At 45.7% G+C, this 26,025-nt stretch overlaps 1 long non-coding RNA gene across 1 annotated transcript in view; it reads left to right on the top strand.

The window, feature by feature from the left end:
- The first annotated feature begins 2,565 nt into the window (after window positions 1-2,565).
- LOC144819924 (uncharacterized) overlaps window positions 2,566-26,025 on the top strand; it is a 98,938-nt gene continuing 75,478 nt past the window's right edge. Inside the window, exons 1-3 of the long non-coding RNA XR_013607625.1 lie at window positions 2,566-2,671; window positions 2,776-2,843; window positions 24,878-25,013. This is a non-coding gene — a long non-coding RNA (uncharacterized LOC144819924). The remainder of the gene's footprint in view (window positions 2,672-2,775; window positions 2,844-24,877; window positions 25,014-26,025) is intronic.

Raw genomic sequence — 26,025 nt, 5'->3', positions numbered from 1 at the left:
AGAAAAAACAACTGAGAAAAAAGTCTGAGAAATGGCGAACATCCAGCATAAAGTGCAAAATATGTGCAGAACAGCGGAGGTAAATATATTTAAATAGTGTGCAAGAAAAAACGTCATCACAAACACTAAAACCACACCATCATCGGACCAAAACCAGTAAAACCAGGGACCCAGTAAAACCAATAAAGATCACAATAAAAGCGAGATTAAAATGTACAAATGACCGAACTATACACGCTACAAAAATATAAAAATAGATGCATAAATACTTGTAAAAATACTTATATATTATATATATATATATATATATATATATATATATATATATATATATATATATATATATATACAAAGTCCAATTTCCAAATTGGTGGGGTAAAAATGCACTCACTCGTGTAGTTTTTGGAAAATGACAGCAGCTTTATTCCAAACGCTTGCCAAGCCCAACGCGTTTCACCTTCTCAAAAGGCTTGATCACAGGATGCCGAGCCTCGACAAACAGACTTCTTTTATTTTTACAATGCAGTTACTTCCGGTGTTTTGATCTAGTGCATGATGATCATTGTAGTTAGTGACTTGGGTGCAACTCAACAATTACTAATTTTCTACGTGGTGTCAGTGCTCAGTGTTAATATGTACAAATTAATTTAAATGCAAAACTTCAATAGCTTTTAATACAAGACAATGTCTGTCATTCTTGTCTCTCTGATGAGTATTCTGTTCATGTTGTTCTTTGTTTGTCACTCCATTTTTAATTACAAATTAAATGGTTCTGTCCTGCCACTGATTATGGCTCCCTGGTGAGCTTCGTTCCTGTATGTCCCATCATATTTGGGTTTATTATATTCTGTATCAGTCAGATATGGCCATCATATCTTTCTATTACTCTCTGGTGAGTGAATCTTCCTTTCTACAGATTTATTTTTCAATCATAGGTGGACATACAGTTCTTCATTCTGGTTTAATCCTCTAGGGTCAAGAGTCCTGAAGGTTATGATGTGTTTGGATTCCTTTTTTCGAAGAGTCTTCAATTGATCTCCTCTTCTTTCTGATGCTGGTACTTGTTCAATGGCACAGTATCTTAAGGTCTCCCAATTGTTGTCATGGTATTTCTCCATATGTTTCGCGATAGCATTTGTTCAGTCTTAATGGGTTGTGACTCGTGCATGTTCCAAAATCCTTTTTTTCACCTCAAAGATCGTACTGCCGATGTATCTTTTATGGCATGGGCATTCTACCATGTAGATTACATATGTGCTCTTGCATGTTAGATGTTGATGTATCTTCCAATGTGTGCCCTTTTTGATTTCAATTTCTTTTGTCGGGGAGGCGATCTTACAGACTTTGCAGTGCTTACAAGGCCAGAAGCCTTCCCTCTGCAACCAGGTTGTATTTGGTGATTCTCTGAAGCGACTGTTATCGTGAAGTCCAGTGACATTAGTGCCCAGGCAGAACACCCAGCGCAATTCAGGAATGGTACTGATACGCTTACACCAGAGCCCCACTTTGTTCTGTACTCTCAACGGGCGAGTGGTAAATAGCGATTAATCAACCAGGTGCACTTCAAACACTGCAGGCACGCCAAATGTGTGCACAATAATCAAGAGGAGTGTCCAGCAATCACCACATGTTTAACTAAACAGCAGTTAATCACATTTAGCCAGTGTGACGCAGACGATGTAGGCCTCACATGTGGGCATCCCAAGTCATTAGTAGCACCCAAACGCACTCTTCCACCGCATTCAGCACAGATGCAGTGCCCCAAACCAGCCTCGCTCTAAGCATATGTTTACTCACTGCTCCATAGATGGCTCACAGCTGCCCCCCCTCTGCGATGTTATGCAAGGACTCAGACGGGGCCCACGCCCCAGCCAGAGACAGGGGGGGCCGCGTCGCCAGGGTCTCGCCAGTCAATGGATGGGGCAGCTCAACTACGCAGCGCCCACAGTGTGACAAGCGGCAGCAGGAATAGTACCAGCCCGCGCCTGTCAGCAGGCGTGATTTCCCTTAATTGCGCACGGTGTCGGAGTCTTTGGGGAGGACTGAAGTGCACGCCCACGCAGCCGGTCCGGCGGCAATGTCTGCAAATGCCTACCGCTTTCGGGCACACGTCACGCTCACTCAGCACAATACTCCGGCAATCCTCGTTACCGCAGCAGTTGTGAAGATCGCAGTTTGGGAGTAAAGCAAATCAGAGTCTCCTGCAGTGTTTTCATCCCCCATTTTCCCCCCTTTTTTCACTTGGTTTACATAGGGGATCAAACACCAGGCTCGCTTTACGTGCACTGAGTCGGGCGCATCACTTCAATCAGTTTCAGCCTCGCACAGCGCAGCCACAGGCCATTGGTAAATTAGCGATCTAGTTCCACAACCGCTTGGCCCGCATGACGCTTACTCTGCTGGGTGTGTCAATACAAGTGGTGGTATTTCGGAACAGCGCAGCCGCAGTCTAATTATGAGGAAATTATCTATCTTTACTGCTGCTTCCAGTCCCGGGTTTGTGGCTCACCGTAACCGATGTTGATTAGGAGCACATCCCGCCGCACACGTATGCCTTACGAGTGGCGGGAACACACAGGTACTTAAGGAGAATATGAATTCTGTGACCTTCCGGCTTCTCACTCACCACGGAGCCACAAGGGACATACATAGGAGGTAGTACCGTACAAATGTAAGTACGGCATAGCCGCTATAACAGGATTATCAATACTCGAACCAAGTGAGTACCCTATGCATCGCTTAAATTGCATTCATTCTCCTTCATTCTCCTTACAGAGTGCAATTAAGCACGGGGTCCCCTCCGTTTTTAAAGGCTCATGATGCCATTGGCTTCTATATAGCAAGTATGCAATCTATCTACCTTTTTATTTTCAATTAAAAAATATATTTTGCCAACCCTATGGAAATACTGAAGTGACCGATTGGACTAGACTTGAATAGAGTGTGTGTTTTATGTAAAGTGTTGTGTATGTCTAGTATCTGTCCACTTTTTTTAGAGCACTGCCATGACCCAGATACGCTTACAGTTACATCTAGACACTGTGTATTTCACATTTACAGGTCGCAATCTTCACGTCTGGAGTATTTTCACTCACCTAATGTCCAATTTGTACTTTTGTGTTCTTTTACAGATCAATATTTAAGGTATTACCTTGTTCCAGTCCATTTGACCTAGTAGGTACATTTGGCTACATTTGTACATCAATTCTACACATAGTATTTCTTATGTAAAGACGGTATTAGACCGTTGCATGTGAGTAGGATAGGGATCTGTGCATAGGTATGGTGGGTTTATAGGGTGTCTTGTCCTGATTCCCATATTCATGATTCCGATTCACGGTCCTGATAAAGCTCACAGGGATCCACTAGGGATCCACTGGTTGCACGAAACATGTCGACCACCCTTCACCTTTGAACACTACACATTTTTCTACGGGTTGAGAGCAGTGGGAACATACTTGTCCCTCCCTTTATTTGTTTAATGAGTCTCCAACTCCACCCATTTTTAACCTTACCTAGAGGACCCCTGTTAATTATTTTATCCACACTTTCACTCACTCACCTCGCCCACACACCCCCATGCACAAGTGCAGCACCTCCTAAAAAGATCTCCGCCAGAGAGCTCTCATGTGGGGCCCGTGAGGGACTGCAGCACCACACCCACGAGGAGCATAGCCTGATGATGATGCTTTACACTCGCAAGGGTGTGCGAGGGAACAAGAACGAACAGGAGGAATCTCCCTACTCACATACACTCAATCTCTCTCTGGAGACTTTCCGCACCTTTACTCACAACCTTAGCTGGTTGTAGAGTGTGCTCTTTCTTTCTCTTTTAGGACCTGATAACATGTATTGTAGTGAGGAAATAAAGCAGCAAGTATATACAGCACAGATACCTCCCAGTACACTCTGGGACTGCTAGGCATCAATTACCAGTTGTGCCTCACCCATATTAGTGTGGCACTTTGCTCCATACAAATATAAGTGTTCCACTCTTCCCATACTGGATTCACCAAGTGATGAACCAAATTAATGAATGACAGTTTTGGCCAATGAACATAATTTGGAAAAAGTTGTGTTGCGGGTAAGCATACATGCTCCACCCTCCCAAGTAACTTCTTTCTCTTCCCTCCCTCATGTTTTCAACTCCCTGCTGTGAATACAGCCCGTATTGCAGCCCTCGCAGCCCTTGCAGATCATTTACCACTTTCTGAAAAGAGGTGGTAAGTATTGATGTTAAACCACCGAACTGGGAATTTCTGCTTAATAATGTGCAGTTATTCCCAATTCGTAAAGTTAAACTCGTAATTGCAGCCATTCCATGCAGATATTCCAAACAGTAGCAGAAATTCTGGTCTCCCCAAATCTTGGAATAGAATTCCACATTGTAATGGGGGCCTTAATGAACCTTAAATGAGAATTTGAACAGTCTATGTTTTCATGATGAAACCAAACTAGAATGAGATCCACTATATAAAATAACCAAAGAACAATTTTAAATTGCATCTCTTGAATTGGCAATTAGAACAAACATATTAATTGAAAATAATAGTATGAGTTGAACTCACAAAGAAATAAATGCAAAAGGAGATAAAAGATACTGACTCATTCAAGTATGTAGATTAAATAATAATAGGAAATACCATTTCTACTAATATATGATATAAAAACGAGAAAATACTCCGTTTCTAAAGGTCACAGAAAGAAAGAATAGCACAATTGAGGCATGTAAGAAGATGAAGTGTGCATATATACCTTTAATAAAAGATATTCATAAAAATGGTCAGGAAGCACGTTTTTCCATTGGAATTAAGAAGAATAGAAGGAAGAAAAATGCATGTTAGGGCTAAAAATAATCAATTGTCAGTAAGGACAAGGAGACAAAGATGGAAAATAGCTTTCACGCATGAACGCGTTTTTCAACCAATGTCAAGTGAATCATTAGCACACATTCTAATTATACATGCCACATAAAAAGCCTTTAACACCATGTAGGAGAAACACGCATAAGTTGACAAAAGGAACTGAGGAATTCCGTTAAGTTGCCTGAATATACAAAACTAGACGCTCGGGTAATGCCGTGGCCTGGAAACACGGAGATGGGAGTCTTAATGAAAATATAGAGAATATTTTACTCTGAAAACATAGGTACTTTCACACAAGAGCTCTGAGATTTCTTTGTATTACAGAACTTGTAGCACTGATTGAATTTTTATTAAATAAATATGTATTACAAATTCCAGAAGGCAAAGCAAATACCTGGACTAGATAAGCTCAGTGGTGGCTCCTCTCCTAAGGCGGAGAAGCTTCGCTCCACTGCTATTGGAGCAGTGTAAAAGCAAAAATAAAATGATTATGACAGAAGTTATTTCTGTTATTATCATTTTATTTTTAGTTTCAGCCATGTTTGGCAGGGCTTGGCTCCTATGACGTCCTGGAGGAGGAGTGGTTGCTGCTCTTCAAAGTTTGCATGATGCCTTGGTCAGCCTGAGACACACTTTGCATGTTCCCCGCCAGTCAGCACTACACAGCATGGTGGGGAACATGCCCAGCCTCCCATTCTCCATCTGAGCACCGAGCCACAACGCTCCTACCATTCACAGCACTGCATTGCAATGTTGGATTGACTTAGGGGGGAGACTCTGTGCTTCCTGGTTCCGGCCATAGAAAGACGACAAGGAAGGCTGGACGAGAGATGACTAAGGACTCGAGGCGTGGCAAGGAGGTAAGTGATGTTATTTTTATTTTGTACCCTCCTACGACCTCCTCCCACCCCTCCACTCTTGTTCCCTGCCACACATCGAAATGAAAAACGCCGTAGCTCCGTCCCACATTCAGCCCAACTGTATCCTGCCACGGTAAATTGAATCTTAGTCTCGAATGATTGTCTGATTTGATTATTGTTGCCTCAGTTCTAAAGAACAATTTGCAAATCTACAAATGAAAGTTTACTCTTTAACTCTTTCATAAAGTTACAAATTTGTGAAGTGTATGTACTCACAGGGGCATATTTATAAGAGGGTTGTATCGTATTTGTGCCACGCAATGTGGTACATGCGCAACACAAACCTCTAAGACAGGTCTATGAAGCCACGCAAAGCCACTTTGCATGTCTCTGGGTGGTTCATTAATCTGGAGTAGCTCGGCCATGCAGCCAAAATCACTGCGTTGCGCTACTCATCCTGGGTAGGCGTTCCATGGACATTGTATTGTGTGTTCCCATGCAACTCCAATAGATTTTAACGCATTACCAGATTTAAAATAATTTGTAAACCTGGGATCGTGCCAAAATCTTACGCCTTCCCAGGGGAGGCACAGCGAGGAGATGTTTCTTTATATCTCATTACTTCCTCCTTCTATAGATAGAGGAATATGGCTTACAGGAATGTTCTGTATTCCCTTACATATTGAGCATTCCTGGCCTTTCCGTATGGCGCAACGCAGCAGAATGACTAGCTGAGCTGAACTGTACCATGGTTTCATACATATGCCCCAAAGAGTTTTGCAAGTGTTTTCTTGGAACTCTGCGATAGTTACAGCTTCCAGGAGCACTATTGGAAAATGCTTGTGATTGTTCAAGAACTCACATTTCTGCACGTCTAATAGTACACATAGTACAATTGTTGATGCAGAATGTATGTTGCTTGAGAGCATATCCCTTGATAGCTTTTTTTCCTGTGGAGAAACACTCCATCCTTCACTCCCAACAGTTATGGATGTCAATGTTTACAGTTCCTCCTCGAAAACTGATTTAGGGCTAAAGGTGTCCATAATTTGCAAAATTTGCTTTAGCATATATATAAGAAACGTTGGCAAAAATACACACATTTATGCATACTTATACGAAATGTAAATCCACCATTTCACATTATATTTTAGAGCAAAATTGTTTCCCAAGTAATTTTTTGGCATGAGTACGCATTGAAACAAAAGCACAGTGAGCAAAAGCTGCTCATGTTCTGTTGATTAAATGTATTCTTGGTACATTTTTACAGGGAATGGTGCCATTTGAGCTACATTTTTACTGCGACTAAGGTGAAATTATGCAAGGAGGCATAATAGCAACATTTTAGGAACTGCGCATAATAAGCATAATGCAAAGCTCACAAAATTACCGAGATTTCACCTAATCCTATTTAGAGCCACATGTACAAAACTATTTTGCAGTCTTGTAGCCTGTGCTTCACACGATTACTGGCTTGCGACTGCAAAATAATACTTTACAAAACAGCTACATTGCGAATCAAAAAAAGTCTTTCTGGCTCACAATGAAAACTTTGCAAACCATATACATTTCAAAAGAAAGAGGCCTGTTAAGTCTCCCCTTTTTCAGACACATTTCGACATGGACTATATCAGTGGCATGTGAAAATAATTGAGGTTGCAAACAATTGATCATATATTGATCTGTGAAAGCAGGGTGACATCCATTCACAAAAGGAAAACTGTCCTAACTGGCACGAAGGAGACAACAGAATTCTCCACCTAAACATAATGCCCAGAAGATCTACTTTATTTTAAGTGCAGACCCTTCCTTTTAAGAAATGGTTTTGGGATACTATAAGAGCTCGCAATAGGCCAGATAGTGACTTGATAACTTGTAATATCCCAAGTCAGGCGTGGGTCAAACACTTTTCGAAGCTTTATACCCGTCATGACGATCATCTCACTCCTACTGCCTCTTGTGATCCTGATGGGGGGGTGGTGGCTCCACCATTGCTCCCCCCAACTTGGGACATTCAGCCTAATGACTTTGATTTTACAAGTAAGGAAGTGGACTACGCAATAAGCACTATTATTCCCCAAAAAGCGGCTGGTCCGGACGGTATCCCTGGTGACCTCTTAAAATCTGATATCAAGAAGTGGGGGAAACTGATCCACTCCCTACTTGTTGCTATCTGTAGGGGCGCCCCTATACCCTCTTCGTGGAAAGGGGCTGAGGTGGTCCCTATTCATAAAAAAGGCTCTAGAGATGACCCATCCAATTATAGGCCCATTAGCCTGTTAGATATCAGCCAAAAAGTAGTCGGCAAGGTCCTGCTGGTCAGAATTTTAAACTGGATAGAAGAAAACAAAATTCTTTCTGACTATCAGGCGGGCTTTAGAGTGGGTACCGGAACAATTGAACAAGCTTTTAGACTCATGATGGTGTACTGGAAAGTTGTGGTCATAGGCAAGGGCAGTCTTTATCTCGCGTTTATCGATTTAAAGACTGCCTTTGACCTTGTACCCAGGGAGACTCTATGGAGTGTACTGGCTGACATGGGGTTGCCCCACTACTTGCTATCCCTACTTGTCAGGTTACATCAAAACAGTTTCGCCCAGGTTAGGTGGGGCCCAGGGGGGGAAAAAACAAATAGTATCCCGGTTGAGAGAGGTGTCCGTCAGGGATGTGTGCTAGCTCCCACCCTCTTTTCCCTTTACATCAATGGGGTGGTTGAGCATCTTCGGAAACATCCTTCAGATGAACCATCCCTGGCTGGCGAACGTATACCAACCCTCCTCTTCGCGGATGATACGCTTTTAATTTCTAAAACCCCCATGGTCCTCCAAAGGCTCTTAGACAACTTCCAATCCTTTTGTACCAAACGAGGCCTGGTAATCAACACAACTAAAACTAAATACCTTGTGCTGAACCCTCCCAAAAAACAAGTCCGCTCTCCTACCCTGAATGCTGAACTCTTGGAGAGGGTAGAGGTCTTCGACTATCTTGGGATACGTCTTTCACACAAAATGGAATGGACCCCACACTTGGACAAAATGCTGTTAACTCATAAGAGGATTACAGGAGCCCTCCTGAAAGAAAAACGCTCCTGTATAATAAGACCAATAGCTACAGTCCTTGAGATCTACTCAGCCAAAGGGGTTAGTTCTGCTCTTTATGGGGCCGAACTTTGGGGCTCATCCATTACTGACGCTTTGCCAAGATCAGAGAATAAATTTTGTAGAGCGATTATGTCCCTCCCGCAGGGCACTCCTACAGTCCCGCTAATGTTGGATTTAGGCTGCCGCCCAATCGATGACGTTGCAAAATTCCGTCCACTATTGCTATGGGCACGCATGTGGCGTGTGGAGGAACTCAGCAGATATGCCCAAGGCCTAGCAGAAATTATGTCACTACCAGGGTGGCATAAAATTAAATGGTTGAGGGATATGAAGATGCTGTTAACAAACTTGGGCCTGAATGAAGCATGGGCAAATAGAACCTCACCCCCGAAGTTAACTCTTAAGAAACTCTATTGGGACTGGATCCTTTCTCAGAGGAACACTAGTACCACCACGGGTAGACTTACGGAGGACTTCCTGAAGTTCAAAGATCAACCCAAACGGGAAGTCTACCTTGACATTATTGAAAAACCTTTTGACAGGGCTTTGTATTTCAGATTTAGAATAGGAACCCTTCCCCTCAATTCTTTTACTTCACATTGGAAATCTCGTGTGCAAACCACAGAGCTTTGCCCAGCATGCCTTGATAAACCAGAGTCATTGGCACATTTTATGTTTGAGTGCAGAGAGTATACAATTCCCAGGAGGGTTTGGCTCAAAAACTTATGTCGGCAGCTGGGCACTAGGAGCCATGCGGCTGCAATCAGGATATTAATATCTGACAGCCGTGCGACCTACGTTTGTGCCTTAGCCAAATTTTTATCGTGGGCTTGGTCCATTCGAATCAAAAGGCTAAAATTGATTGTTTAATTTTATTTTAAATTCACTGCCTAAATGAATTATTTTATGAACTGCCTTGCAAATTTGTACAACTTAAATGAACTAAAAAGCTAGTATCGATTGCCTACATCTTTTAAATTGATTGACTAATGTACTGTTTTGTTAATTTTTCCTAAATAAGTTAAATCTTCATTGCACGTTCATGTTCGTTTTTAAAATTGTTCCATTGTGATTTCTGTGTTGCTTTTATGATAATATTTTATCGAAATAAAGCCTTTTTGACTTGACTTGACTTTTATTTTAAGTGCAGACCCTTCCTTTTAAGGGCAAAGGTAATGCTGGACCACCTTTCAGGCTGCCTGGAATTCTGGGACTGCCAGACTTCGACCATCTTGAATGGACCATTGTGCGAGCTGTTTTTGCTCCCCTCAGAGGGCCAAAATAATGACCCATGCAGTGACCCTTTCAAACTGGCCCATCTGGTAGGCCTAGACTGAGTAAAAAGACAGTAAAACACTGGGCAAGGGTGTGCTGTAAAACAACTGTCAAAGTTCAGTGAATGCAAGTATGGTTGTCTACTGTTGCCAGCAGTACTCTGTCTCTGTACTCTCAGAAGGTAACAAAATATCTCTTGCCTGAATAATGTTAAAAATGTAGGAGGTTTTTCGACCTCCTGTGAATGTGAATATTGCAGTGTGAATTCTTAATACATCAGTTGCACCAAATACATCAATGTGCCCATTCACAAAGATAACTTTATTTATGATTGAATTTCTCATTTTACACCAGCTAAGAATTGATAAAGGGATTCTTTATAGGCATTACCACATTTACAGAGGCAAAGTTTCTGCTACAAGCCAGGCCATCCCCACAGCTGTAAATCCCACATAAGAGTTGGAAAAGTGGGCATGACAAGGTGTGGTTTGTCTTTGATGTTTCGGAATTGGCACAAACTAGTAGATTTGTAGATATTCCCAAACCTCAATCTAACCTTTTTCCTACTGAGATGGGGTTGCAAACTTACACCATAAGGTTGACGTAAATCCTGAGTGCGAAGGGAAATTGATCACACCCATATTTACCAAGATTGTAGGTAAGGGCTTTCTCAACAGGAAAACATATTGGAACAGCAAGGAAAATTTGATCCATTTATATTTACTTTATTTACTCATTCGTATGGTGCAACGAATCATCCCCAGGGGGATCTCTCGGCGCCTGAGAGAGAAGCACCCTAATGCAAAGCAACCATTAAAATAGCCAGGTCTTAAGAGGCTCTTTGAATTGACGGAAATTGGTACAGGAGCAGATCTCATCAGGAAGGATATTCCAATGAGTAGGGGCAAGATACGAAAATGCCCCGTCTACCCATCTTGGCCTTCCTGATTCTTTGTATACAGAGCAGGTTGATAACGTTCGATCTTCTTCATCAGGTAGGCTGGCCCCATCCCATGAAGATCAGGCATAACAGTTTAAAGACGGACCGTTTTCTGATGGGAAGCCAATGCAGTTGGTGCAGGAGGGGTAAAGAGGGGGTGAGTGCAGGCTTGTTAAGGGTTAATTTGGAAACCAGGTCCTCCTTCATTCCGACCAGCAGAGAGTTACCATAGTCCAGTCGACTAACCAAGAGCGACTGGATGAGCGTCTGTCTGGCCATGAGCGGAATCCATGGAAAGATCCTTCTGAGCATTCTCATGGTTCCGAAGCAGGCACCTTTTTCATTTTCATTTCAAGCTTTATTCGACTATTAAAAACAATCACAAAAGCGTACAATAAAACACAATACAAACATAAGAATAAAAAAAAAGCTCAGCAATGAAAAGATTACGGGAAGTTAAAACACCAGACTTTTCATGTGAGAAATGGCTTTGAGTAAAAAAGTAGCAGTAAAAAAACAGATGCCTGCAGAGTCAAGTGCAAATAACAATTCCATGGCTTGGGTTATAGTATACACTGAAAATCTTAAAAACATAGGTCTAAGATAGAGACGGCGAAGATGCATATAAAGTGGGCAAATAAGCAAGACATGCAGAGTACTTTGCCTAGTCTGACCGTCACAGGGACAAGGGGAATGGCTATGATGTTTCATCTCAGGGAAGGCAACTAAGTTATGAACAATACCAAGTCTGAATCGTGTCAGAACAAACTGATGGGACTGTTTAGTTATGGATTTTAGATACAAAGGCATGCCCTTTACTTCTGGATTAATGGTATGATAGAATACATAGGTGGACATGGCAATACTCTTTAACCTACGCATATCAGACTTAGTTTGGATGAAAACATCTTTAAGTTCCTTTTTTGATAAGGTAACGACACAATAAGGATCCTTAAGGATGTCAAGGTTAAATACATCACCAAAGGTGGAAGAGACATAGCTTAGCCAAGGAATCTTAAGGGCTTTGTCCAACTTCAAACAATCGGTGATAATTTTCCTACAAAAAGTAGTCTCTTCTTTTGCCCAAGTTGACCTCCATACCATAAGAGGTCTTAATCCCATCAGATCAGTCAGATAATTCAAACAGACCTCACTATGGCACAATACAGTAGGTGCCGAAGAAGGTAGGCAAAGCAATCTTCTAAGAAACCCATTCTCGGTATTTTGCAATACCCTATGCTGACTATAACCCCAAATACCAGAGCCGTACAGAGCAATAGACGCACATCTATGCCTGTAAATGTCTACCATATCAGGTATACGGCGGCTCCCTAGTTTTGCAGCAAAGCGAAAAATACCAGATGAGCTTTTGGCCATTCTACCATTAACATTTGAGATCTCCTGGGACCAAGTCCCCTTATTATTAAAGGTAACACCGAGGTAGCAGAACCTATCCACTACCTCAATATTATGATTGTTAAAATGGAACGGCATGACAGACTTCACCCTTTTACCACAGGCCATAATAAAAGTCTTGGTGTTATTTATTTTCAATTTCTTCTCATTAATAAAATTATAAAAAGTATTCATTAATTTCTGTAGCCCATTAGGAGTACGCGAGAGGAGCACCGTATCGTCGGCATAAAGCAGAACTGGTACGGGAAGTCCACCAACCTGTGGGGAATCTGCCTGGACCTTCTTAAGTTCAGATTCCATAGAATTGATAAAAAGGGAAAATAACAGGGGGGCCAGTACACAGCCCTGCCTTATGCCTGACTTAACCTTGATTTTCTCAGTACATTCACCCGACGAACCAAAGCGTATCTGGGCCGACAGCTTATTATAGAGGCGAGCCAGAAAGTGGATGATTGCCGGAGGGGTGCCCATGGCCAATAAAGTGGACCACAAAAGTTTATGGTCCACAAGGTCGAAGGCGCTCGTAAGGTCGGCAAAACAGAGAAATAGGGAACCTTGTTTCGCTCTCGTGTATTTCCCTATGAGGAGGTCAAGATTGAGGCACTGCTCCGTTGTCCCCAGACCTTTGCGGAAACCAAATTGGGATTCAGCCATGATATTGTTTTCCTCTACCCACTCCTCCAGCCTTACCAGGAGAACCCTACTCATAATCTTCAGGGAGGAATCAAGGAGGGAGATAGGGCGGTAGTTCTTTGCCTCGCCTCTATCTCCCTTTTTATAAATGGGTAGAATTAGGGATTCACTCCAAGTGGGAGGGGTATTCTCCAGGACTGATGCATTAAACACCTGGGTCAGGAGTGGGCACCAGAGAGTGGGGTTAGATTTATACAGGTCGACCGGGACCCCGGTGCCTTTCCTCCTTTGCTCTGACTTAGGGAAGTAACCACCTCTGATAGGGTAATATCCAAAGGTATCCCTGTTTCAGACGTCGGGATAGTAGGGCCGACAGAATCTCCCCCGGATGGGTTAAAAATACCAGAAAAATGGGAAACCCAATTGGCTTCACTGACCTGCGCTGACAATTTAGGAAACTCGTCATTGGCAAGGAAAGGGCTATTAATCGTGGACCAAAAAAGCCTACTATCCCGTAACACCGAAGCTTGGTTCAGGGCATCCCAGGCAAGTTCCCTGAGTTCCTGCTTCCTACGAACAAGATTGCATTTGTAGGTAAGCCTAAGTAATTTGACTGCCTCCCTGTCTCTCGGGAGTTTAGTTAAGGCCAGCTTAAGTTCCCTCAGGGATTGAGTACATAGGCTATCAAACCAACCCACATTTTGGTTTCTAATTCGGGCTTTAGTAATGGTAAGGCACCTTTTTACAGCAATACCCAGTGCCACAAAATTAGTTATGATGCACCCGTTAAGGGCCTCAGGGTGAAGGCAACTATAAATTTCAGCAATCCCCTCTTTTATAATTTTAGCTTGCAACTTTTCGGAATTATCCAGGTTCCACTTAATACGGAATCCATTCTGTCTACATGGGGTAACATCTTCTATTACCAGATAATCATTCTTGGCAGAAAACCGCCATGCAGGGATAAGCATGGTGATCGCATGGTGGTCACTACCTCCAAAGTCAGTGACAACAGGAACCGTACATTGTGGAGTAAGATGCGTGGAAACCAGTAAATGGTCAATGGCAGAAGACGAGCTGGGTCCTACAAAAGTTGGGACGGACTTACCATCCGCATCTAAGGCCGGGGGATAGATCATAAGATCCAGGTTCAACACGAGAGAATTAAGGGAGTCACCATGGGGAGTATGTACAAAATGTGCTCTGTTTTCCCCGTTATCCCCATCATATCCACAAATTCTAGTAAAGGAGTATGGGCAGGTACGGAGGTTAAAATCCCCACCCCAAATGATATCAATTGGTTTACTGATATCATTACGCATGTTCCTCAAAATAGGGCCCAGCTCCTCTGCCACTGAGGTATCTGAGGCATTAAATAAATTGTTATAATGGTTGACCACCACTAAAACATGGCCATTGGAATGTTCTAGTGTTAGAATTTGGGAATGATGTCCCACAGGGAGGTGGGAAATCAAACATACTGGGAGTTTAACTGATGTAAAAATCACTAACCCCCCTTTAGCCCTACCCATACCTGACCTTATTGCCTGGTTATTGTAAGACACAAACCCATCTAGTTTAATATCAGCAGTTGCCCAGGTCTCTTGCAAGCATAGAATATCAAAGTCAGTGAGGATCTCATTCCACCCCAGAGATGCCGCTTGCCTACTCCACCCTGCAACATTCCAGCTAACAAACTTCAAACCAGGAGAACAAGAAGGGGGTTGAATAGGCGCTGGTGCCGTAGTAATTAAAACATTATTAACAGATAGAGGGTCCAACAAGACTGGGTAAGCCATGGGAATTATCGGGGCAGTTTGAGACATTACAAGATCCTGGACAGGGGTAAGGCTACTGTCGGACATTACCGTAGGCTCTTTAACAAAGGAGGAAATAATGGGGTCAACAGCAGTGGGCAGTCAATCAACACCACTGAGGCCACTCAAACAATTAAAACGATTATAATTATGGAATGGTGTCATAGGTGGTTGGAAAACAGGTTGGGCTGAATACCCACAAAATTTACCCCTCCGATCAACCCCTGTCCATTTGTCCTGAGCTTGGTCACGATGCATATGTACCGGGGGGAAGAAAAAAGATACTGGCAGAGTCCGAATGGTGGATTCAGATGACCTGTTCGACCCTGAGCAGATGTAGTGAACAGTCCTTGGGTCTCTAAAACTTACCAAAATACAATCCCCTACAATTGACTTCCTGGTCTTACCCAGCCAGGGTACCCTTCTTACCATCACAATTTCATTGTTAAAATATGCTGGAAGAGGTCTATTCCAGTTCAACCATTTAATTACTTGGTTTTTTAGTGAGAAAAAATTCTCACCTTCCCCCAACTCAAGGAGGGGAGCCCCGGCCATAACCACCATGAGGTCGTTAGCCTCGGGGGGAAGGTTGGGTCTCCAAACTCTAGGAGCCGGTTTCACTGGTAAAGGGGGTGGAATACAGTCGCTATTTACAGCCCCATTGAGGTTTGTAACTGGGGGAGTTATACCTAAGGATTGAGGTGGGGGAATGGTAGTTATACTATGGCATGGGAGAACTGGTTTAGCCATAAGAGGATGCAAAAGAGGGGTGGCAGAAGACACCACAGTTGGTCCTGGGATAGCTAAGGGAGGATGTAAGGTAGGGGGCAGGGTAGGGGGGGGCAGGGTGGGAGGGGGGATAGACTCAGGGGATCTTCCAAGGGTATTAACCTGCGAATTCAAACTACTTAGTGTAGCCTCAAGAATAGTAAGTCGGATCTCCACTCTCTTAATACTCTCGCTGATGGGTAGCAGCAGAGATCTGAGTAGGAATTCGAGGTTCACCTGGGGGACAACTGGTGGGAGTAGAGTGGGCGAGTTATTTGTAAAGGTAGGGACAGGACCCGTAACTTCAATAGGTTTATCGGGAACTGGAACGGGCTTAGTGGGTTTACCAAAATCGGTATGGGAAAGTTTAGGTTTGCCCTTACCTCCCCTCGTCTTCCTTGTTTGTTTATTAGGGGGAGGGCCGTGCAACTCGGCCACTACAACTGATTTAGGCTTAGCTTTCCTTGGTTTAGAAGTATAAGTAGGTTGGGATGTAAGATCAATAGCCGTGCAACAAGGGCTAGTGGGAGAGGTAGACTTCGAAACCTGCACAGCAGTTTGGCAGGGACTAACAGTACAATCCCTCAACAAAAGAGGGACTCCTTCCTGTGAGGATGTCTCCTCACTAACATTCTGCGGAGAGCCACCATCTAGAGTATCTGCCAGGGGTCTGCGTTTCAGATTATCAACAGAGCGACGACGCTCAACCCTGCGTTCTGCAAGGGCGGTGTCCAAATCCCCCTCTTCATCTGCCAGAGAGCGTGAGAAGTATTTATCCAGTGTTCTAAGCTTGGAGCCCCCCAGCTTCACTAAAGATTGATCCAAGGCTGGGGAAGGCATGACAAATAAATGGGAGCGCTTGTTAAACAAAGACTAAGTAGATACCTGTACCTAGAACATTAACAAGAGAGCAGGCCCGGCCTATTCCGACCTATGAGGGCCTAAGAGGGCCCGCCCTTAGTCCGGGCTTTGTCCCGGGATATGTCCCGCACACGCGTCCCGCTCACGGGCTGCAGCTCCAGGTCTTATACGTTGAGCTGGGAACAGGGGAGGGGTCACGGGAAGAGGCTGCAGGTGTGCCTGGTGTTCCGCGCACAACCTGTAAGCCTCGCAGTCCCGACCTCGATAGCAACAGTTTTCCCCCTGGCGCAGCTACTCCTCACGCTGGCCGGCTACACAGCTAGGTCCACCAAAGCAGGATTCCACAAACTCCTATGCGAGCGGCCCCCGCGAAGCGGGGGCCGCGAGGAGTTATCAAAGGCGGTGGTCAGAGGCGGTGATAGAGGGGAGGGGTCACGGGAAGAGGCTGCAGGTGTGCCTGGTGTTCCGCGCACAACCTGTAAGCCTTGCAGTCCCGACCTCGATAGCAACAGTTTTCCCCCTGGCGCAGCTACTCCTCACGCTGGCCGGCTACACAGCTAGGTCCACCAAAGCAGGATTCCACAAACTCCTATGCGAGCGGCCCCCGCGAAGCGGGGGCCGCGAGGAGTTATCAAAGGCGGTGGTCAGAGGCGGTGATAGAGGGGAGGGGTCACGGGAAGAGGCTGCAGGTGTGCCTGGTGTTCCGCGCACATCCTGTAAGCCTCGCAGTCCCGACCTCGATAGCAACAGTTTTCCCCCTGGCGCAGCTACTCCTCACGCTGGCCGGCTACACAGCTAGGTCCACCAAAGCAGGATTCCACAAACTCCTATGCGAGCGGCTCCCGCGAAGCGGGGGCCGCGAGGAGTTATCAAAGGCGGTGGTCAGAGGCGGTGATAGAGGGGAGGGGTCACGGGAAGAGGCTGCAGGTGTGCCTGGTGTTCCGCGCACAACCTGTAAGCCTCGCAGTCCCGACCTCGATAGCAACAGTTTTCCCCCTGGCGCAGCTACTCCTCACGCTGGCCGGCTACACAGCTAGGTCCACCAAAGCAGGATTCACACAAACTCCTATGCGAGCGGCACCTGCCACCGACTCTACCTGCTCTTCCATAGATAAATTATTGTCAATTTTTAAGCCCAGGTTCTTGGCCCATCCTCTAGGGGAGGGAGCATTTCCTAGCTCTGGTGGCCACCAATCTGGGGTCCACATCTCCTCCGCTTTACCATAAGCACTATCTCAGTCTTGGAGGAGTTGAGCTGGAGAAAGTTCATCTTCATCCAACTCACTATGCTGGTCATACAGTTTCTAAACTTAAGTTTGGTGACTTCAGGATTCTTCTCAATGGGAATTATCACCTGAGTGTCGTCAGTATAGGATATGGTTTCAAACCCACAGTTCCTGATAATTGAGGCTAGGGGGGCCACATATATGTTAAACAAGGTAGGGCTCAGTATCGAGCCCTGTGGTACCCCCTTGTCCACACTGGTGGTTTGAGAAATGAAGAACCCCAACTGGAAACATTGTTTTCTGTCTGCCAGAAAACTCTGGATCCATTTGAAGGCCAAACCTCTGACACCAATCTCTCACAGCTGGTTCAAAAGGGTCTGAAGAGAGATGGTGTCAAAGGCAGCCGATAGGTCCAGCAGCACTAATATGACAGGGATGTCCTTATTTAGGGACATTCATAGAGTGTCCGTGATCTCCAACAGTGCAGCCTCTGTGCTGTGTGAAGCACAGAAACCCGACTGGGAAGAGTTCAGAATATTATTCTGCTTCAAATAGTGGGAGAGATGCTGATTAACTAATGTCTCCATGATTTCTGTGCAACAAGGGAGAAGAGAGATTGGTCTAAAGTTCTGAAGGTCAGTGGGGTCAGCTAATGCTTTTTTGAGCAGGGGTTTTATACTCATGCCTTTCCATTTACGAGGTACCGTGGTTGTGACAAGCAAGATATTACAAACTTCAGCAAGCACCTCAGCTAGGAATGGGGATAGCTCCAACATAACAGCAGGCGGTGCCGAGTCTGATGGAGAATCAGATTTCACTAGGGTTAGTAGGGAGCTTACTTCTTCACCCATGACATTAGGAAAGAGCTTCAACCTTCCTTAAGGGGAGCTATGACAGGAACGCCCTCTTCAGGACCAAAAGCATGATAGATCACGTCGATTTAATTGATAAAGTGACTTCCTCAGTTCTCACAGAGTGCCTGAGTAGGTGGTGGGAGCGGATTGTTGAACCTGGGGTTTGTGAACTCCTTTAAAATAGGGAAAATCTCCCGAGGTTAGTTTTTAGCTTCCATTATGCGGGAGCCTAGATAGGATCTCCTAGCGGAAATACAGCTATTTAAGTAAGCTCTATGCGCAGCTCGATAGAGCATTTCATCCTGCTCCATCTTGGATTTCCTCAATTTTCTCTCCTTGGACCTACAAGAGGCCTTCTCTTTTTTGAGACTATCTGAGTACCAAGGGGCGGGCGCTTCCCTCTCCTGGATCTTTACACTCTTAAATGGGGCAATAGAGTGTAGGGCATTAATTATGGCGGCCTCAAACCTTTCTATGGCAGTGTCACCGTCATCGCCATTCTCATATATGGGAGGAGTAAAGGCCCGACTAAAGGTGGCAGGTGTCACCTTTTTCCAGGGTCTACGGAGTTCCTTATGAATGGGTGGGGGACCGGGCAGTTTCGTGAGCGCCCACGAGAAGCTTAGTGCTGAATGGTCTGTCCAGCCCATCTTCTGCGGGGGTTCCACAACCAACTCAGGAATGTTGGCAAAGACAGTGTCCAGCACATGCCCAGCCACGTGTGTGGGACTAGTAATTCTAGCGGAAAGATCTAGCGCTTCCATCACACCTACCAGACAGGCAGATTCTGTGCTGGAGAGAGCTTTCAGGTGATGGTTAAAGTCCCCAACCAGTAGGGACTTATTTGTTTGGAGCGTATACAGGGCCGGCGTTTCTAGCAGTGTTGAGCAGAACTCTCTCTTGTTACCTCCAGGGGGTGGTACACTAGAGCTCCTGCCCACTCAATTACTTGACAATTACCCTAAATATCAACAGTTCCAAGTTGGGGGAGGAGACTATGTCTAGGGTTTTAATATGACAAAGGGGATGCGTTGCAATGGCCAAACCTCCACCCTGCTTTCCAGATCTGTCCAAGCGGGCAACCGAATAGTCAGCTGGGAATGCTTTTGCCAGAGCAGGTGTCGCTTCATTATTCAACCAGGTCTCCGTAAAAAGACAGATGTCAGGCATGGCTTCTTCTAATAAGTCCCAAATTTCAGCCACATGTTTTGGAATGGATCTCACATTGAGATACAGCCCTTTAAAGGGCACTTCTAGCCCAACCCACTGTCCCCCTCATCCCCCTCCTTCTGCGCCTTACACGAAGGATTGAGGGAGGCGTAAGGTAGTGGATTGTGGTACATAGGTTTAAATGCTTCCAGTGACCATCCACAACCCAGGCACTTCCCTAACGGGGGGCATTCCCTGCTTGAAGGTTAATTGACCCCACTGCACAAGGTGCAGAATGCCCGAGTTCCACCAACCTCTCATAAGTGTCAGAGTTCTGGTGTCCTAAGCGAGTGAAGCGACTGCAGAAGTCTAGAAATGGAGAAACGTAGACTGGTAAGACGCACAACAGCTTTTACATTCTGTCCTTTATGCTCTCTAAAGCAACTAACGTTGAAAGAGGGCAGCTGCGCGCTGCTAATGTTCCAGATTCATGAAGGTTATTTGTAATGCTTTTTACATAAACTCTGTTAACTTGGCTCAGAGGACGTCACCAAAAGTCTCCAGGTATTCCTAGAAAGTACTTAAAACTATGATGAGATGCCTGACTGGCTCCTGCGCCCCAACCCAGTAAGATTTTAAAATACATCTAAAAGCCTCCACTAGTGAAGGCAATCGCCCAATAAAACAATTCACACAGGATACATACAAAGAGAGTACATCCTTCTCCCATTTGCACAGGGGATTCTTTTTTCCCTGTGCCAACTTTTCCAGTATGGAGAAAAGATGGAACAGGATAATAATAGGAAGATCACATGGTCTTTTCAGGAATAAGCCTGGAAACGCGTGCCTGACATAGCTTTCCAGGCATAATCCTGTGAATGTGTGTGAATTTCAAAATGTAGAAAGAGGCTGAGCTCTCTACACATACATTTCCAACTTTTCTTTGTAAAGAAGGCTCCAACTATTTTGAGACCTTAGCTTTGTACATGGAGCTGTCCTGGCTAACCTCTTGTCCAGGGACCTGCTCTCTCCCCCTGCAGCTCTGCTGGGGAGTGCCGCTGCCCCTGCTGCACCACACTCTGCATGGTGAGGAGTTCGAGGCCCTCTTCATCCTCCGTTTGCTGTCCTATTGTTGTCGTTCGGCCTTAATTGTAAGTGCATCACTGTAACTGTTTGTGCCTTATTGGTTTGTTTATTTTGTTTTTGCCTTATTCTAATCGTGCTGTTTACGGTTTTTTTACCCCTATTTCTGGCTTGTTCCTGCTTGTTTTTCCCCCTTCCCGCTGCTGCTGCCTCCGCAGCCCCTCCCCCGCTGATTCCCCATTCCCATCTCCCAGCTGTGATTCCCTTCCCTCTTCCCTACTTAATAGTGGCCGCTGTAGTGGAGCCCGAGCAAGACCTCTGACCTCTTGGACAGGGACCTGCTCTTTCTCCCTGCAGCTCCGCTGGTGAGTGCTGCTGCCCACGCTGCACCGCACTGTGCATTGTAAGAAGTTTGAGGCCCCCTTCATTCTCCGTTTGCTGTCCTGTTGTTGTCGGTCTGCCTTAATTGTAAGTGCATCACTGTAACTGCTTGTGCCTTATTGTTTTTGCCTTATTCTAATTGTGCTGTTTATCGTTTTTTTGCTTCCATTCCTGGCTTGTTCCTGCTCATTTTCCCCCCTTCCTGCCGCTTCTGCCCCCAGGGGCCCTCCCCTGCCGATTCACTGTCTCCGCTGCCCAGCTGCAATTCCCTCCCCCTTCCCTACTTAATGGAGGCCGCGCACAGTGGGCGCGCCATAGGCAAGACGTCTACGCCCATCTGCAACACAGCCGTAACCAGTGCCAAGACCCCTGGATCTCCAACCATCCACCGCTATGACTCAGCCATCCTCCGTGCACTCAACCCTGGGAAGAACAACAACTGCCAGCTGTCCGCAATGAACACCACCCACAGACAATTCTCATGCCACACTGCTACCAGACCTTCACCACCATCAGCACTCCCACGGCCATCACCCCAGCTCCGAACGCTAACAACGCCGGAACCCTGAGGTGCATCCTCCTCAATGTGAGCTCCCTGCACATACACACCGTTGAGATGTGGGACCTCTTCGACAACCTATCACCAGATGTCGCCTTCTTCACAGAAACCTGCACCAATGCCTCCTCCACTCCTGACATCGCCACAGCCATCCCGACGAATACAAGATCCAGAGGAAAGACCATCCCAACTGCCCTGGAGGAGGATTCGCCATCGCACACAAGAGCTCCCTCCGACTCTCCTCCTCCACCATGAACAACTCTCTCACCACCACCGAACACATTCACTTCCAGATCCAGAGCAGTCCCAGACCACACTTTGTGGCATCCTCACCTACAGACCCCTGGAACTTCGTGCCTCATTCACCACAACCATCGCCGACCTCGTCGCACCCCACTCCATACCTTCCATGGACTACATACTCCTTGAAGAACTGAACTTCCACCTCGATAACCCCAGCAACCCCAACTCCTGGGTAACCTCGCCACCATCAGCCTGAAACAGATTGTACCACGCCCACCCACAAGGAAGGACACACCCTCGCCCCTAGCTTTGCAGGAGGAAACAGCATCCATTTCAGCCACACCACGCAATCCCCGTGGATGGGCCACTACTGCGTACACTTCACCATAAACAAACCCACTGCCACCAAACCACCACCACGCCCACACGAAGGAACTGGAGCAAAATCATAGAGGAACAGCTCAACTCCACTCTCAAATGTAATGCCTCCACCACCTCGACCAACGCCAACCTCACGGTCAAAGAACTCCACAGATGGATCTTCAACTCCGCAGACAAGCTCACACACCTATGCAATGCTGACAGACAGCGCCCCAGGAAGGCCACCAGGTTCACCACCGGTCTCCAAGAGACCAGATGCACCTGCGGATGTCTCAAGAAGAACTGGAGAAGCAAACAAATGCCAGAAGACCACACCACCTACAAGATCGCCATGATGGAATACCACCAACGCATCAGATCCACCTAAAGGGCCTTCATTCAAAACAAAATCCTCGCCAACTCCAGCAACTTCAAGGACCTCTTCAGCATCGTCCAGGAATTCATCAAGCTCCCCAGCTAAACCACATTCATCACCACCTCCCAGGACCTCTGCGACAAGCCCGGATCCTACTACCATCTGAAATTCAAGCGCCTCTACGACCACTTCAATGACCAAACACCTGACGCTGAAACCACCTCCACCCCCAGCAACACCAGCCAACCTACCATCTTCTCCTGGGCCCCAGTCACCACTGAAGACACCACCTCAACCGTTAAAGAAATCCAATCAGGGGCCACCCACGGACCCCTGCCCACCACACATCTACCACAGAGCTGCCATCGCACCAGAACTACGACGCACCTTCAACACCACCTTAAAGACCGGCACCTTTCCCGACGACTGGAAATGTGCAGAAGTTAGACTCCTGCTCAACAAGCCCTCTGCAGACCCCATGGACCTCAAGAACTACCACCCATCTCCCTCCTTCCTTTCGCGACCAAAGTCACTGAGAAGATCGTCAATCTCCAGCTGACAAAATTTGTCGAAGAAAACCCCATCCTCAACCCCTTCCAATCTGGATTCTGCAGCAACCACATCACCGAGATCACTCTACACACTGCTACAGATGACATCCCCACCCTTCTCGACCAAGAACACACTGCGGCTCTAATCCTACTCAAACTCTCAAAAGTGTTTGACCACATCTCTCACCGCACACTCACCGCCAGACCCCACTACGCCGGCATACAGGGAACCTCCCTTGACTGGAACCGCTCCTTCCTAACCGGCAGATCCCAATGGATCAGACTGCCATCCTTCCTCTCCGAACCCACAGAAACCAGCTGCTGAGTACCACAAGGATATTCACTCAGCCCCACGCTCTTCAACATCTACATGGCCCCCCTCGCCGCCATCGTCAGACAGCATGGACTCAGCATAGTATCCTACGCCTACGATACCCAGCTCATCCTCTCACTCACCAATGACCCCGCAACCACCAAACTCATCTTCCAGGAAGGAATGAAGGATGTCGCATCCTGGATGAGCACCAGTTACCTGAAGCTCAACTCAGAGAAGACAGAGGTCCTCATCCTCAGACCCTCCCCTCCGCCTGGGACAACACCTTGTGTCTCACTGCCCTCTGCAGCCCTCCCACCCCCACGGACCATGCCTGAAACCTCGGCGATCATACTCAACTCCTCCCTCTCAATGAACCGACAGGTCAACGCTGTCGCTTCCAGCTACTTCAAAACCCTCTGAATCCTCCGAAAGGCCTTCAAATGTATCCCCCCAAATCTAGGAAGATCGTCACCCACACACTCATAACCAGCAAACTGGACTATGGAAACGCCCTCTATGCCGAGATCATCCAATGTCTGCTCCACAAACTCCAGACCATACAGAACACCACAGCCAGACTCGTCATCGGCGTCCCTCAAAACAAACACATCACCGAACACCTACGACCCTCCACTGGCTCCCCATTGAGAAGAGAGTCACCTTCAAGAAACTCACCCATACCTACAAATGCCTCCACAACAGCGGCCACCAACCTCGCCCTTGCCAAAACCCCATGCATCCACAAAGCCAGAGCAGGGGGAAGAGCCTTTTCCTACATCGCAGCCAAGACCTGGAACGAGCTCCCGATCGACATCAGACGCGACCGCTCCCTGAACACCTTCAGGAAGACACTCAAGACCTGGCTCTTTGACTGAACGGAGCTGCTTATCTCCCCCCCCCCCCCCCCCCAGCGCCTTGAGACCCTCAAGGGTGAGTAGCGCGCTTACAATTCCCCTGTTTGATTGATGAATCCATTAGTTTGACCCTTGACAGCAATTCCAGGTAGATATGCACAAGTATTTTATGACTACTCCTTGTCCCTGGTGAATATTTAAACCCACTACACTCTTTATTGGACTAACTCCTTTTCCTGGTGTAAAAAGAAACTTTGTTGAATCGGAAAGTTGTTTTTCTACCCCTGAAAATGATTCTTGCTTATGCAAGCTAAACGTACACACACAAACAAATTTATAATTTGACCATTTGAGTTTTGTAATAATCTCTTTTTCCTCCTACAATGCAGAAACCTGTAATTTGAATGGAAGAAAAACCATGGACACACACCAGGGCTATGTGACATTGACATACACAGTGCTTCTGTAAGACCCATTGGCACTCTCAACTTTTGTTGGAAAATCTTGCAAGGTGTGACAGCCCAGGTAAGAGGGTACCTCTGTGCTATACAAAAGTCGAATGACATATCTTTCCTCCACATGTATAAGATCAATCACCTTTTAAATGATATCACTGTGCTATATAGTGTTGAACTGGACTGTCGGGTAGTGCAGCACGCTGGCAGTGCCAGATGAGCCTGTTTGAAAGTGATGGCCTCTTTTTTGTTCCCACCATGGGGCCAAAAAAAGAAAACGACAAATATATTGGCCCTTTTCAGTCGGCTTACCTGGCGGTGCCGGGGTGCCAAAATGTCCAACAGGCCAGTCCAATACAACGGTGGTGTGTTGAATTACGAATAATAAAGCAAGCAAATATATGAATAAACAGAAAAATAATCACACAAAAAAGAGGGAACTTTTTTTATTAGGTGAAACCAGCACTGAAGCAAAAGCGCCTTGTGATGGTTTGTGCTTTTTATGCCACTTAACATTTGGGTGAAGTTTAACTTCCAAGATAGTAACATTATTTAAACTTTTATGAATGTAGAAAAATCCGTGACATAAAGCAGCACTAAGATGCAATTTATGCAGTTAACAGAACAAGGCCAATTCTTCTTTTGTACCTATTTTTGCAAAATAATGATAGATTGCGGAAAACGATTGACAGGAAGAGAAAGGTGTATGTTTCGCTTAGAGCCCCTGGGACTGCTCTTAGTACGGTTTTCAGCAGACCTGCTCTGTATTTGTTTATGACTAAAAGGTTTGCTGTAAATTCCTGGAACTGGGTATAATGTAAGGAAATTAGAGCTTCTCTTACAATCGGATAAAACATTGCTTCTAGCAGAACCGCAATTTATTTTTCTAAGATAAAGGGATTGACAACCACAAAGTGCTCACAAATATGTTTTTGTCGCCTGCCTCATCTCAAATTCACCTCTTTCGAAGGCCAGTATTTTTGTATGCAACACATTCTTGCTAGGTTTCTGTACAGGGTACACAGAATTATGAATCAAGGTGGAATTACTAATCTAGACATTTCTGAACATTCTATTCCTGC

The sequence above is a fragment of the Lissotriton helveticus genome, chromosome 2_1 (assembly GCF_964261635.1).
Source record: "Lissotriton helveticus chromosome 2_1, aLisHel1.1, whole genome shotgun sequence".
Taxonomy (NCBI): Eukaryota; Metazoa; Chordata; class Amphibia; order Caudata; family Salamandridae; genus Lissotriton; species Lissotriton helveticus.
The sequence above is the reverse complement of the archived record's forward strand: the minus strand, read 5'-3'. Positions and strand labels throughout refer to the sequence as shown.